The 14122-nt window shown below is 44.8% G+C and overlaps 1 protein-coding gene across 1 annotated transcript in view; it reads left to right on the top strand.

The window, feature by feature from the left end:
* FOXO3 (forkhead box O3) overlaps positions 1-12880 on the top strand; it is an 89008-nt gene extending 76128 nt beyond the window's left edge. The window contains exon 3 of the mRNA XM_039725463.1: positions 8731-12880. The gene's annotated coding sequence lies outside the window, so the exon portion shown is untranslated. The remainder of the gene's footprint in view (positions 1-8730) is intronic.
* Positions 12881-14122: the final 1242 nt, after the last annotated feature.

The raw sequence follows: 14122 nt of genomic DNA, 5'->3' as shown, positions 1-14122 counted from the left end.
TTGGCAGAACAGCCTGGCAATTGCTTACACTAAATCCATTTCACGAGGGTAGCCAGGTGTGTTTTACAGGCAGGCAAAAATGGTTACAATGGATTACTGGTATACCTAGGAATAGTGAGTGCTGTGTTCTGTTAAAAATAAGAGAAACGTTGGAGTCAGTTTTCAGGAAGAAAAGAAAGAAGGCAAATACACAGGTATTTAATTTATACATACTTAGGTATAGAGAGAGGTTTACTTTGGAAGAAAATCAACTACAGTTTCTTCACAGGGAAATTAAAAAACCCTGCAGGAGATGCCACTGTTGCAGGTTTAGTGGCTGTGCATGTTTGCTGCACGCAAGCCTGTGCATGGTCCCTGCAAAGAACATTGGCCAATCCCACCCCACCAACGTGTGCCCATGAGGCTGCCCAGGCCCAGCCTTTCAGAGGGCCCTCATTGAGGCATATAAATGAATTTGGGTTTGGTTTGGGTTTTTTTCTCTTACAAAAAGGAATTAAGAAAATCAAATTTTTTTCTTGCTTTATTCACTCAGTCATAATTTTTCCCTCTTACTCTGCCTGGGGCCTCTGTTCCTCTCTCTCTACCTGCTTTCCAAAAGCCCTGGATAATGCCCTCCACCCACTCAGATAATCATCACCTTGGTATTTCAGAGGCTTTAGCAATAAATAGACATCAGTATTCCCTCACTTGCCTCTATAATACCCTTTATTTTGAAATTAATGGGTCCTTCTCTTAGTCTGGGATTCCCACAACTCTGCACTTTGCTCCGGGGTCTGTCTCACCTGGCAAGTTCAAAGTTCTTTGGCTTTTGCCAAAGAATAATCCCCAAAGAGAGCATCAGGGAAGACTATTCAGGATATGTGCTGCTGCCTGGAAGGTCAGGAGCTGGTGAGCAGTTGCTGCATGGCCAAACATTTTTTCTAGCACCAAAACCCATCCAAGAAGTTGCTTTTACCTGGATTGTTTCAGTGATGTTCAGTGATCAGTCCAGTTTACAATGGCATCATGTAGGCAGCAGTGCTGCCAGGGTTAGGCATGGGGTGGAGAAAGGCTGAGCACGAGCAGGGCAGGAACTTCTTGAGTTGGTGTCATAAGCTGAAAAACTCATCTAAGCTGCATCTTCTGAAGGAGGTTTCAATGTGTCATTTATCAGGGTGCCTGTGGGCTCTGTAGCAGAGCTGTGCTGGACTCACGTTGACTTATTTGAAAATTACATGTAAAATACCTGACAGGTGAGTTAAAGTCACTCATCTTCCACTAGTATCATCTAGGTCCCACATCTTCTTATTGCAGAATACACAAGCTGCAAATACAACGTCGTGTTCACACTTGGTGACTAACATCTCTGGTGAAAAAAAATCCTAGGAAACCTAACAAAATGTCTTTCATTAGTCCATATCAGCTTGGACTACTTGCCAGTTTGTTAATTGGTGTTCTGCCTGTTTCTGTGTACAATTCATACTTAAGACAAATTGGTCTGAAGATGACTTCATGTTTACAACACCATCTAAAAGTGAAAATAGGTAGTCAGAGATCTCCATTTGGGTGGTGTTTTGAATCAGAGAGTTCTGTACAGTTTGCCACAAAGAAAATGATTTTTGTTTTCTGCCAGAAAACATCTGCCCACGAAAGCTGAATTACTGGACTTCTTACGTGATAACCTGTGACTGCTTCAGGATCATAGCTGCACTTCCTTCTTTCTTATTTTCAAAAATGAGGTCTTAGGGATAGGGCTGCCAGGTTTCTTACACAGAGCTAAGGTGGGGCTGCCTGCCTTCAAAAAATCTAAAGGAAATTCAAGAGCAGCACATTCTTCTGCTCCATTTCTAGTAGGCTAGTGGTTAAGGTGGTGGCACTTGTAACATTTAAATGTTGTTTCTGCCAGCCCAAGTTTTGAAAGGTGGTTTTGTGACTAGCTGAACTCCACACGTGCCAAGTTTAGCCTTTGAACAAAAATATCTATGTAGAAAATGTATTTTGTGGGGAGCAGGGATCCCTTCAACTCCAAGGAGGGCCTGCCCTGAGCAGGCTCCTCAGTGGCTGGGGACATCAGTGGCAGAGGAACAAACTTTGTGCTCATGGCTGCTGGGGAGGAGGAGAGGGGAAATCAGGGCAAACCCCCTTGGGACTGCCCCCCATGAAGTCCCACTGAAGCTGATCAAAGCCCCTTGCATACAGAGGCCAGTCCTGGGCTTGCAGGGTTGCTGTGACTTTTGCTGTGTGGAGACAGCAGGAGCTGACACACAAATGAATTGCTCACTCCTTCTGGGAGTAGGGCTTTTTTGTTCTGGTATGTTTTTAATCTGGGTTTATTGTTTGGGGTTTTATTAACCCAGGGAAGAGATCTGTAAAAACTAGGATTGGCTCCACAGGCTTGTGTTGTGAGTGTAAAGCAGCTGAAGCCAAGACAGTGGTCTTATCCTGTGGTTTGGGTGTTCTTCTGTTGGTGTTTTATATAGATGTATTTTTTAGAACCTCATGCTTTGTCATGTGATTCAGCAGCAATAATTAGGCAGAAACTTGCTGTCCCTGCAGATGCTAAGATTACAGGATGACATACTCTCACCAGATGACAGCACAAATTGATATTTTTAGAACAACCCGCATCAACTGGTCTCCCCAGTGCTTTCCTCCTTGGATCAGCAGTGTTCAGGTTTTGTTCCAGAATGAGTCTTTGCAAATCGTCTGTCTCATGTGAATGAGCCATAATGATTGTTTAGAGTTGCAGATCAGTGTTGGTCCCTCGGTATGTGGTTTGCCTGATAACTCGGCTGGTTACAGGTGGCTTTTCTTTGTTCATTCCTTCCTTTGAGCCAGACTTTTAAATAGCCCCCATGAAAGCATGTTTTCTTGAAGAAGTGCGTAATAAGAGCTCCTTTTTAGAAACATAGCGTCATGCAGCTGAGGAAAGGTCAGGATCTTTTTTTCATATCAATTGGGCACTCGGCCCAGGTGATGAACTGACAGCTGGAGAGGTGCAGGTCTTGTGTTGATGCCAGCCAAAAAGCACAGGTACAGCATGGCAGTGGGAGTGCACATTTGAGTAGTACTGATAGCCAGCCTTTCTGTCCTGGCCTGGGGAAGGGGGATGAAGGAAGGAGCCACCCTGGGCTCCTGGTGCCAGCGGTGAAGGATCTCCAGCAGGATGTTCCCATCAGCACTGTCCCCGATCAAGTCCCGAATGGTGTGTGGGGACGCTGACCCCGTTAAATCAGGTACCTGTGGTGGGTGGTGGGAATGCCCCTCTCTGGTCTGGTCTGCTGGGGCTGTTTAATCATCTTTTCCACTCACGTTGCTGCAGAGGGTGGCAGTTCTTGGAGTCTGGCAGAGGGGACATCTGCTGAGCAGGAATCGGACAGGGACACAGCCCGGCTAGCGGAAGCCACAGTGCGGCTGTCTGCCATTCCTCTTCCTACAGGAAAAAGGCCACTTTTCCCAGATGATGCTGTGGAGAGTGGCTTGTGCATATGCTCTTCTACAGCTGAGCTGAATGTCTTGCCCATTGTTTTTCCCTTGCACTGCTTGCATCTCCTGGCTTTTATCTACATAGAAATGTAGATAAAATCTGGGTTTGAGGTGGGACCTTTCCTCTCTTGCCTTTTCTACCACTTGTAAGTCATGATGGATGATGTCCATGGTATTGGCCTCTCATTTTCGATTTGCCACAGAGGAAAACAAGAAGATTCCATAGCAGGGAAGATGTTTTTAAAATAGGCTTCGTACCTGGCAAAGAAAAAGAAGCTGTCTATGAGCACATTCAGAATAACGGGTACATAGCATGTTCCTTAGCACTATAAACCCATATTCAGGATGTCTCTAGCCATGCAGGTACCTCTCATTCTAAAACGTGACTCTTTTTCCTTCAGATTCAAAAATGCAAGCAAATCCTTCTCTGATCTTGCACAGGTGCAGTAGTTACACATCTTTTTGTGATCCACAGTAGACATCTCCTTCCCAGTGCTGCCAAGTGCCTGAAGAAAGTACAGTTATTCCAGCTGATGGGCTCTACCCCTAAAATAAGATGTATTTTTTAAGTCTTTTTGGCCTTCTTCATCTAGTCCAGCAGCATGCTGCCTTAAAAGGGCTGTGTTGAACACCCAGGCTGATGTCTCTCACTCATTGGCAGTGTCACCCATAGCTGGCAGCATTTCCATCCCACTCCTTGGGCTCCTGAGCAAAATAGAGGGCATAAAATTGACCAAAAAGTTGTCAAGTAAGAAACCTGCTGACCTTGTGGAGAGACGTCCTGTATCTAAGCTCTCCTGTGTTAGCCAGGCAGAGGATTAAACCCAGCCAGATGTGATGGTTCTCAATAGTAATTGTCTATCAACTGTGGTTGGGCTCAGAGTTTCCTTTTCAACTGTAAAATTGGTTGATGGGATTTTTCCCACCTTTGTGGGTAAAATGAACTGCCCAGAGGAACAGTGGATCCTCATGTGCTGGAAATACTCCATACATGACAGGATCCTGAATAATCTTACCTAAGGCCCTGCCTTGAACAGAAAGTTGGACCAGGTGATGCTGATCCCTTCCAGCCTGGACTTTTATATGGTGCTGTAGAGCAGTGGGATGTCAGAATAACCTGCTTATAAATAGTTGTGGCACCTCACTACAGTTCTGACCTTTCCCAGGGCACTGGTACAGGATGAGAGAATGATCTGCTGTCTTAAATTACATTTACTTCCAAAATGGTTGTCTCCTATGGTTTGCAGTGTTCCTTGGAAGAAGAACAGCAACAGAAGGAAAAGAGACACCTTTGTGCCTTACATGCTTATGCAGCTACAAGCACTGCAACATTTTAGCTCCCATAAGTCCTGGTTCTGTGCTGGCATTCTTCCTCTTTCCATCCTTCAACCCTTATTCTCTGCCCCCAGTTCTGAGCTGGGAAAAATCTATTTTTATGAGCAGAATTTAAATAAAAAAAGCAAGTTGCAACATGCCTGAAAGTTCAGGAAATAAAGCCACGTTAAGTTGCCAACTCTTTTTTTTGTCCTTGTGCTTTGTCCCCTGACCTCAGTGTTGTCCCTCAGCACCAGGCCATCCTGTGGCATCCTTGTGCAGCCTGTAGGGTGTCACTGTGGCACACCTGCTGTGGCATTGGGATTTGCAATTTTTATTGTGCTTGAAATATAAATCTCGTGCTGTAATTTTGTCATTACAGAAAGACTGGCCACAGTAGTTATCTTTCTTAGTTGTTTTCAAGCAAATTCTGTGTATTTTTCAGTCTTCAGCTGTGAAACCTGAGGCAGAATATTAACTTGTCACCACACGTAATCACGACTTGCTTTTTGAGCCTACCCCCCCACTTTGGAGTAGAAGCTCTGTTGCAAGAAGTGATGACAAATCGAAGGGCAGAGGCACCAGAACGAATGCACATCTGTCACTAAAGGACACAAGTTTCCTTGAAAATGTTTGCATCCCAAATGTCTAGACAGTAAAAGTAGTTACTGTGATTTCCTGTCCCTGGAGATTTGTTGCCAAGTGGTGCCCAGGGAGACCGCTTGTTTTACAGACCTCTAAAGGGTGATACTTTCCAAGATGAGATCCACTCAACAAGCCAAATCAGGAGATCCATGTTAGGCTGCCATACAGAGGAGCTGTGTGTTGGCAGTGCAGATTCTCATCCATAACTGTGTAAAGGAGCACACAGCTTTTCTTCCAACAGAAGACTTTATGTGCTGGTGGCTGTGTTGGCTCACTGATAAACCAGGGCACGTTATCTGTGCCCTGCTCTGGGGAGCATTGCCACGTCACCTTTCTGCTCTGAAGAAATTTCCAGTGCTTCATAATTGGCACCATTGGGAATCAAAGGGAGAAAGCAACAGGTGGCAAATGATTCTTCAGAGCTGCTCTGATGGTGCACAAGGTGGCATGGGGCTTGGGAGTCCAGTTACGTGGTGATGTGAGGCAGAGGTGAGGAAATGTTGTTGCTAGAGGGAAATTAGAACTGGTCAGCTTGGCCACAGAGTAAAATGAGAATAGCATTTGTAACTGGTCAGTAGCAAGGTAGAGGATGGGAGGGCAGAGAATAGGACAAAAGAAAGGGGCATCTCATCTCCTGCATGACTGTTTGCAAAGCTTTTAGCAGGGCCTGTTGCAACAGGACAAGAGTAATGGTTTTAAACCAGAAAAGGGTAGATTTAGATAAAATAAAAAGAAAGTGCTTTTTACGATGAGGGTGCTAAAACACCACAATAGGTTGCTGAGTGAGGTGGTGGGTGACCCACCCCTGAAACTGCTCCCAGCCAGGTTGGATGGGGCTCTGAGCAGCCTGATCTAGTTGAAGATGTTCTTGCTCACTTCATGGGGATCGGACTAGACAATCTTATAAGGTCCCTGCCAGCCCAAACCATTCTATGATTCTGTGATAAATGAAGATATAACTGGCGCACGCGTTTCCCTGCCTTGATACGGTTTTCATCTCTGTGGGGTAGCCGGCTGCTAACTCAGGGTAAATAGGCTTTTTGTGGTGAGACAGAAAGCAAGACTGTGTGAGTCTGTTACAGACTTTAACAGGGTAATTTGAAGGCAGGCAGGTTAAGACTTTGATCTAGCTCTTTTCATTTTTAATCCATTTGCAAAGTCCATGTAAGCAGAGCTGTGAAAATGAAACATAGTTTGGTTCTGCTATGTGATGCACACCTCAGCTGTGCATCTGTCTCCAAAACAATGGCACTGTCTGAAGTACAGGTCCCACAAGAAAAAATATTTGGCGGTGCCACTTCCACAAAAGATGGTCAACTTAACCCATCCTCCAGGGTTTTTTTCTCATCACTTGGTTCCATAGTATAATGCTGCACATAGATTTTTGATTTAAATGTTAAGCAATACTCTGGTGCTTTATTGGGAGTTTCTGTACTCTTTTACTTTAAATCAATAGCTTTATTCAAAGTCAGCAAGGCTTCTCACACATGCCACAGTTAAGCCCATGCTCAACATAGCTGGCAGCTGCCTGAGAGGGAGCTGACTTGCTGGGCTGTGGCATTTGGGACACGAGACTTGCCTTCAGGATGTTGTGCTTTGGGAAGTCACTCATTTCCAGCCCCCTCTGGTGCTCCGGTTAAGAAGTAGAGAAATGGGCTTGCACTTGCTTGAGCTGCTTACGAGCCACTAGCCGGGTTTTACTGGGGGCTGCCAGGCCTGTCTGGGTATCTTCTGCTGACCTTGTTAGGGCCATCGGGGCACAGCAAATGGAGTCATCGCAGGCAGTCACATTAACCAACAGCCAGCGTTAATTTGCCCTTTGAAAATGAACAAATCAATATGTTGATCCAGTCAGAAATCCCTTTATTCACAAAACAGTCTACCCCAAACCCCTCCACATAATTAAGGCTAAAGCCAAATTTTGTTTGGGTGAAATGCACAATCTGTCTGCTCCCTAAGCTGTGCTGAATGAAGTTCTCCCCTAATGGCGCAGGGAGCAGCTGTCACGCTGTTGCTTTAATAACCATGAGACAAAATGATTAAATTTCCATCAATCATTCAGCATTATCAGAATAGATCATTTTAATAAATTGTTATCATAGGATCAGTGCCTTGTACCTTAGACAGGAGACAGTTTGAGTGATCCTCCTTGCAGGAGATGCCCGTCCTGGCTAAAGCAGCAGTTCCACTAAATCCAGCATTTTTCGTGAGGGTGCCTGCCAGCAGGGTCTTTTGAAAGTAAAGACATTCCTGTAATCAACTCAGTGGCTTTTTGGTTTCAGCCAGTGTCCCCCTGTTCTTACACTGTATAAAAAATCATCAATCTTTTGTCTTGGGGAAAATCCTCAAAAGGTAGTAAGTGTGAGGTGTGAGGGAACTAAACCCTGTTTTCAGAAGCCATTTCAGAGCCAGAAGCTACGTGCCCAGCAATACAGATGTCTACCAACTGAGCTTTCTGAGAAAGTGAGAGGATTTCATGGGAATGTCTAAATGTACATACTTTCCAAAACCCTGTGTCCTGCCTGCCTATATCTCTAAGCCACTGAGTACCTTTAAAACTCTGTCCCCTTGGCCCCCTTGGTTGAAATGTTCATCAGTTTTCAGTGTTTTACCTACTTACCATGTTTCTTCATAGTCATCTCCATGCTGTATCCAAGGTGTTTTCCCCACATTTCTCTCTCCTCAGAGAAGTTTCTTGGCTAGGGAATAAGATAGACCCTAACCCAGTTTTTAAAGCCAGCTGGACCCTGTCTGTCGCTGGTGTGTGAGCAGAAAAATGGAAAACTCCAAAGTCCACACTGAAATTCGTGGCTCCTTACTGTTTGTCTTAAGCATTCTCTTCATCTGTCCTTCAAGGGTGGTGGTGGATGTCAAACACTTACAGATTTATTCAGCTTTTTGGTGATGCTGAGAAAAGGTGATCATGAAAAATGGAGAAAAGCTGGAAGATCCTTCATTGCTTCTACCTGGAAATACGTTTAACAAGTAGACAGTGCACTGGGTTTCTGTAAATCAGACTTGACCGTCATTTTTCATTGGAGAGAGGGTTTTTTCTGTCCTATTTGGAGCAGCTAAGCCATCAAAGAAACACATGAACCTTGGCAAGAGAAAAGTATTTTCAGGCAGGGTCATCTTATTCCTTGCTATATGTTTGAAGCTCCTGGGTGCAAACATGTACCTGAAATGTTCTTCAGTGTAAGCTGTTGTTTTGTTTGGTTGTTTGCTTGGTTGCCTTTTTTGTTCTCGGTTTTTTTTTTCCCCCTTTGTGCAGTAATCTCACTGTCTTTTCTTCTTTTTCTCCTCCAGGCCCTCAAACTGACACGAGATGTAGAGAGAGAGAACCCTTTGCCAAATCTGCTGTCAGCAAGTGGACAGTGATACTGTTTACAGCTTACGACCTTTGTGAACCCTGCATTATTTTCCTAATGAAGCAGACTGTTAATAGGCCCTTTACTGGAGTGAAGAACCTACTTTTTTTTTCTCCCTCTTTTTCTTTTTTTTTCCTTTTTTTTTTTTGGTTGAAAATTGAACTCATTCTGAAGTATGCAAAATCTTCCTTTTCTGGGATGGCCAAGCACCTGCTGTGGAGACAATGTTCAGCACCATCCTGTTGAGAACACACTGTGTAGCCTTTACACTAGTTACTTGTCAATGAGTATGTGGTGTTTCAATATATTAATGGTTTATGGGATTTTTTAAGTTGGCTTTTCTTTTTGGAGGTTTTCCCTATCTGCCCACCCTCCCCCCACAGCCTCCAGTTTGATTTCTGTAGATTTTTAACCATTTTTGCTTTCTCTCCCTGGGGAATCTGAGGCACTGTGCACATGCATGGAAATGACTGTGACCCAGCACTGCTCAGGTGTCAGGGTTTTCTGAAGGCACAGCGTTTGTTAGTCCCATCAGCCAGCTGGATTCCAGAGAGGGGATGTGCCTGGCCTGTTTGTTTGTTGGGTTGGTTGGTTTGTTTCTTTCTTACTCTTTCCTTAAGTTTAATGGTACACCCCTGTTTTCCGTAAGGGTCAACCCAGAGCTGGTTGCAAAGCAAGGGAAGCTGGCGAGTGTTGCCTCTTGGCTCACGAGGACGGACTGACAGCGGGTGCCACTGCCCTGACGAGCTCCGAGGCACGAGCCCCTTTCCTGCCCGCTGGAGCAGGCTGCCCTCCTGCCTTAGGTTAGCAAAGCTGCCCTCACTGCCCAGGGGAGCTGCTGAGGAGATACGGGCTGAGACACGAGGTGGATGCAGTCACCTGTAGAGATGTGTTTGGAAGCACAGAAATTAAAGGAAACCGAGCGGCTGCGCATCGGCAGGTGACTTGCAGTGACAGGAGCTGAGGCACAGATCACTGCAGGGTGTGTTATGGCATTAGTGATCCTGTTTATTTTTGTTGTTGTTGTTGTTTTGGACATATCCTTGATTATTTTTTCCTTCTCATTATGTATAATCCATTGTGGTGGAAGAAGCAGGAGTGGGAATGGCACAATATCATACAAATGGCTTTTCATACGAGCATAGATTGTAGCAGGATAAATGACACTGAAAGACAAGGCAGTTTTATATATTTTGCTTCTAAGATTTTCTTTTGTAAAATGAATAATAATTAATAATAATAATGAATAAAAGGTATGGTGCTGTATAGATCCTCTCTATAATCTGGAAAGTTTGATTACTTTTTATTAGTATCTGTGGGGGGAGGGATACAAAAAAAGAGGGGAAAACACCAGTGGTACATAGGAATTTGGTATGAAGAGGTTCTGAATAGGACAGTGTATACATAATTCTCCAAAGCGATATATGAAGTTTTTTTTTTTTCCTTTGCATAAAAGCATTATGCATATAAATATATAAATATATTTTATTATGTACAGAAATGGATCATTATGCATGGATGTTAGGAAAACAAAACTAGCATTTTAACCCAAGGTCTCAGTGCATGAGTTCCCACCGACCCGTGTCCCATGCAATGTGGAGTGACTCCCTCTGGCCACTGCCACCACACATGCACAGTCATGCACCAACACTCACACGCATTCGTGGGCCCTTCCTCCCTCCTTACTTTCCAGGTCCCTGAGGTGATTTTGGTGAAACAACGGCTCCCAGTGTGATGGAAGTTTTGGTTTTGTACCGTAGCCCCCATGCTGTTCTCTCATAAAGATGCACCTCTTGGTTTCTCCCCCCAGTTACGACTGTGTAGGCTCTGTGCAGTTGTGGTTAGCATAGCCCTTTAGCATATCAACTCTTTCAAGCAGCCAAGGGTTTATCATTTGCCTTTAAAAAAAAAAAACTCTTTTCTTTTTACACTGAGGGGTTTTATTTGTTAGCACGTGGCCTAGTTTATTGCATTCATTGGAGCTGGCTGGTGCACATTGCCCATGTCTGTCACCAGCCAGCATCCTGGGATGCTTGTGTGGCACAGCTGGGCACCCTGCTTAACCGAGTCCAGTTGCAGGCAGCTTTTACTGAAATCGGTCAAGAGTTCATCACTGGCCTCCCCTGAGCGTGTGCCATTAGCTCTTGGCTTCCTGGGACACCCCAAAATGTGAGTGTATGCTGAAGGACTTCCCTCTGGTGTTTCTTTCACTGAGGCTTCTCTGCATTGCTGCCCTGTGGCTGGGCTTGTGCCCCAGCCCCAAGTTTTGGCTGTCAGCAGAGCTCACTCGGTGGCTCCCCGTGCTGAGGTGCAGCTTTTGATCCCTACACAGATGAGCCTCCAGTGAGACCCGTGGTGCTGCCCAAAGAGCCACTGTCACTGACAGATCAGTAAAGCCTGACTCGATGGCGTGGCCAAAGTGACCAAACCCCATCGTTTTGTTTTTTTCTTGGTTCAGATTCAGTTCTTGTCCAAGCAAAGGAAGGCCTGTTGAAAACTTAAATGAAAAGGCTGCAAATTCTGCTCTGTTCCAGCAACTTAGCCTGCTTGGGTTCAGAGGAACTGCTTTCCACTGGCAGAAATGAGAGACAAAATGATGGCTTGCTCTGTTCAGAAAGTGGAGAAAAAACACTTGGTTTAGAGACAGCCCATCAATGGCAGAGAAGTTTTTTTTTAGAAGAAATAATAAAAGCATTAGTGGCTGAAAGGCTTAACCTGCCTCCCAGCAAAGTCAAGGGGAGCATTTCCATTGGCGTGGCTGGGACAGCTTGGGCCCCTGCTTTGGAGAACATCCCAGCACTCACTGAAGAGGGATGGACTTGCCAGCCTCTTCAGTTTGGTTTGGTTTCTATTGCTCAGTTTTGGGGCCAGAATTTTCAAGCAGAAGTGCCTGGTGTCAGGCACCAGACATCGGGGACTCCAGCGTGGTCGCAGGGGACAAGCTGCTCTGCTCTCGTGGCTTCTTGAAGGAAGGGAAGGGGACAGGTCCCCCTGGCCCAAGGGAAGGTCATCGCCCTCTTCACCTGCTGAGGTGTCCAGCAAAGGCCCTTTACTCCAGAGGTGCTGAATAAATCTCCCTGAATCCAAGGGCCAGTTATTTAGGTGTCAGAATTAAGCCTTGAATAGTTAGTTTGGGGAACCTACATTTGGAAAATTTGGCCTTTGAGTCTTTCAACATATTTATGCCTAGAAGTTGTCCTTGTGAAATCATGTAAGGTCAAGGTCACAATTACATGGTTGTCTTTTGAACACTTGGTCTAAACAAAAGCTCTAAAAAGGTGTTATTTATGCAGTTTGTAGTCACAGGTTGGGGCTTGATTTAATGATTTTGTAAAATAAATTTTCTCTTAAGAATAATCAGATAGTTAAACACTGCTTAACTCCAGAAATTTTTGTGCCACTGCTTAAAAAAGTTACCTTTTAGGTCATGTATTTCTCCAAAATTATATCATTGCTTGGCAATTGGTGTCCTGTAAGTGTTTCAAGTACACAATATACCTTTGGAATTGCCAACAGATGCGAAGGGGGACCAGATACATTTCGTAACTATGGGTTGGAAAAAATGGATTGTACATTTGGCTTCACATGTTTAACTTTTTTTTAAAAAAGTTGCATGATTGGAAAAAATATGTATACAGTATCTGTAAAACTGTTTTATCTGTTTCTGTTTCAAGCCATGTAAATTGGAAGAATATTAAATCCACAGCCTTATCGCGCATGGCCGTCTTTACATACCGAAGAGCTGAACAGTTTATACTTTTCATTTGGGCTATCTTGTACTTTCATTTGAAAGCAGACACTCTCACGTTGCAGTCTTACTGAGGATTTTATATTTAAAAAAAAAAAAACTAAAAAAAAGGAAACAAAGAAAATGCTGCCCTGGAGGAATATATTACCTTACTACTCAGAGGTTGGAAGGAAGTTTGTTTTGGAGCAAAACCTGCCCCTTTCCAAATGAAGTAGAGATGCAGTGCTTACTCCACTTGGTGTTAGTAGATATTGCCTTGTGTATTCCATTTTAAATTGTAATCTAGTTTGTAAAAGATGGTGACGCATGTAAATAAAGCATAATGGATCTCTACATTGCACATTTGCCTTTGTGTTTTATTGTGTCACACACAGGACCTGGAGAAGGGGTGACTTTCAAGCAGCAAGTGAAAATGGCTGGTGGGGTGCTTGGGGCTGGGCAGGGGTCCCCAGCCTGCATCCACTAATATTTGTTAATCCATATTGACGTGGATCTCGGCCCTTCAGTCCTTCAGCTAAGCCAGTGTAGTTTTGGTGGTCAAATAACCCCCAGGGGGGTCATTTACTGCTGCTAAAAAATCACAACGTTCTCTTGAATCTGGGGCAGAGGGGGTTGTCCCCAGGGGTGGCAGCTGCGTGCTGCAGCTGCAGAGCAGCTCGCCTGAGCTCTGAGAGAACCAGTCCGAGCACAGGCCTGTCCAGAGAAGGGTTACAGCCCCCACCATGGCTTGGCTGGGTTTCAGACTGTCTTTGAAAAATGCCTGGAGTACTTGAAACCACCCGTTTGGGATTTGGGATAATGAAACCAGCAGCCTGACTCAGCAGGAAGTTACACTGAGGGCTCTGGCTGAGGCACTGGAGAGCGTGCTCAGAAATGAGAGACATGTCAACAAAAAAACTCTTCTCCCACCCTGATGGGAAGCCAGAGATGTACATGGTCGTTTTTCAGCCGGAAATTATGTTTTCAAGAAAGAGGAGCCTTTCCTCACAGGAGGGAGGGGGTTTTCATTACTCCAAGGGAACAAACTGTGATGTTGTCCATGCAGAGCCCGCAGGAACATTACTCTGAAGTACTGCAGCAATAAAGAGCAGCTTGGGGATATCCCTTGTTAAACACAGCAAGAGCTGTTCAGGTTTTGCTCTAACTAGATAGCCTGAAACATGACAAGACGCAGCAAAGAGTAAATAGCCTTTGACCAGGAGAAAGTGTGCATTAAACTTGGCAGAGTACACTTGTCCTGCAGCAACTACAGCTTCCCCTCACAAACAGGGCTGTTTTCCTTGGTTTTTTTCAGAAATCTTCTCCAACAAGGCTCTGCCAGGGAAGGATTCAGGCTTTCTACCTTGGTATTGCTCTGCTGATATTTGGGACATTGATATTGTGATTGTTTGGCCTAGTGAGGTGCCTTGGCCTAGTGAGGTGCCAAGTCAAAGGGACTCAGCTTTAACCTGAATTTAGGCAGGAGTGGCCACAGCGACGAAGATGAGCTGATCAGCTCCTGAGCAAGTTTTGTGCTGAACCTACTTGGGTCTATTGTGCAATGCCTTAGCTGTGACCTTCAGTTCACACGGCCTTGGAATAG

This window comes from Passer montanus, unplaced genomic scaffold (genome assembly GCF_014805655.1).
Source record: "Passer montanus isolate IOZ18808 unplaced genomic scaffold, ASM1480565v1 scaffold11, whole genome shotgun sequence".
Lineage (NCBI taxonomy): Eukaryota > Metazoa > Chordata > Aves > Passeriformes > Passeridae > Passer > Passer montanus.
Note: the sequence above shows the minus strand (reverse complement) of the source record. Positions and strands in the feature narration are given on the sequence as shown.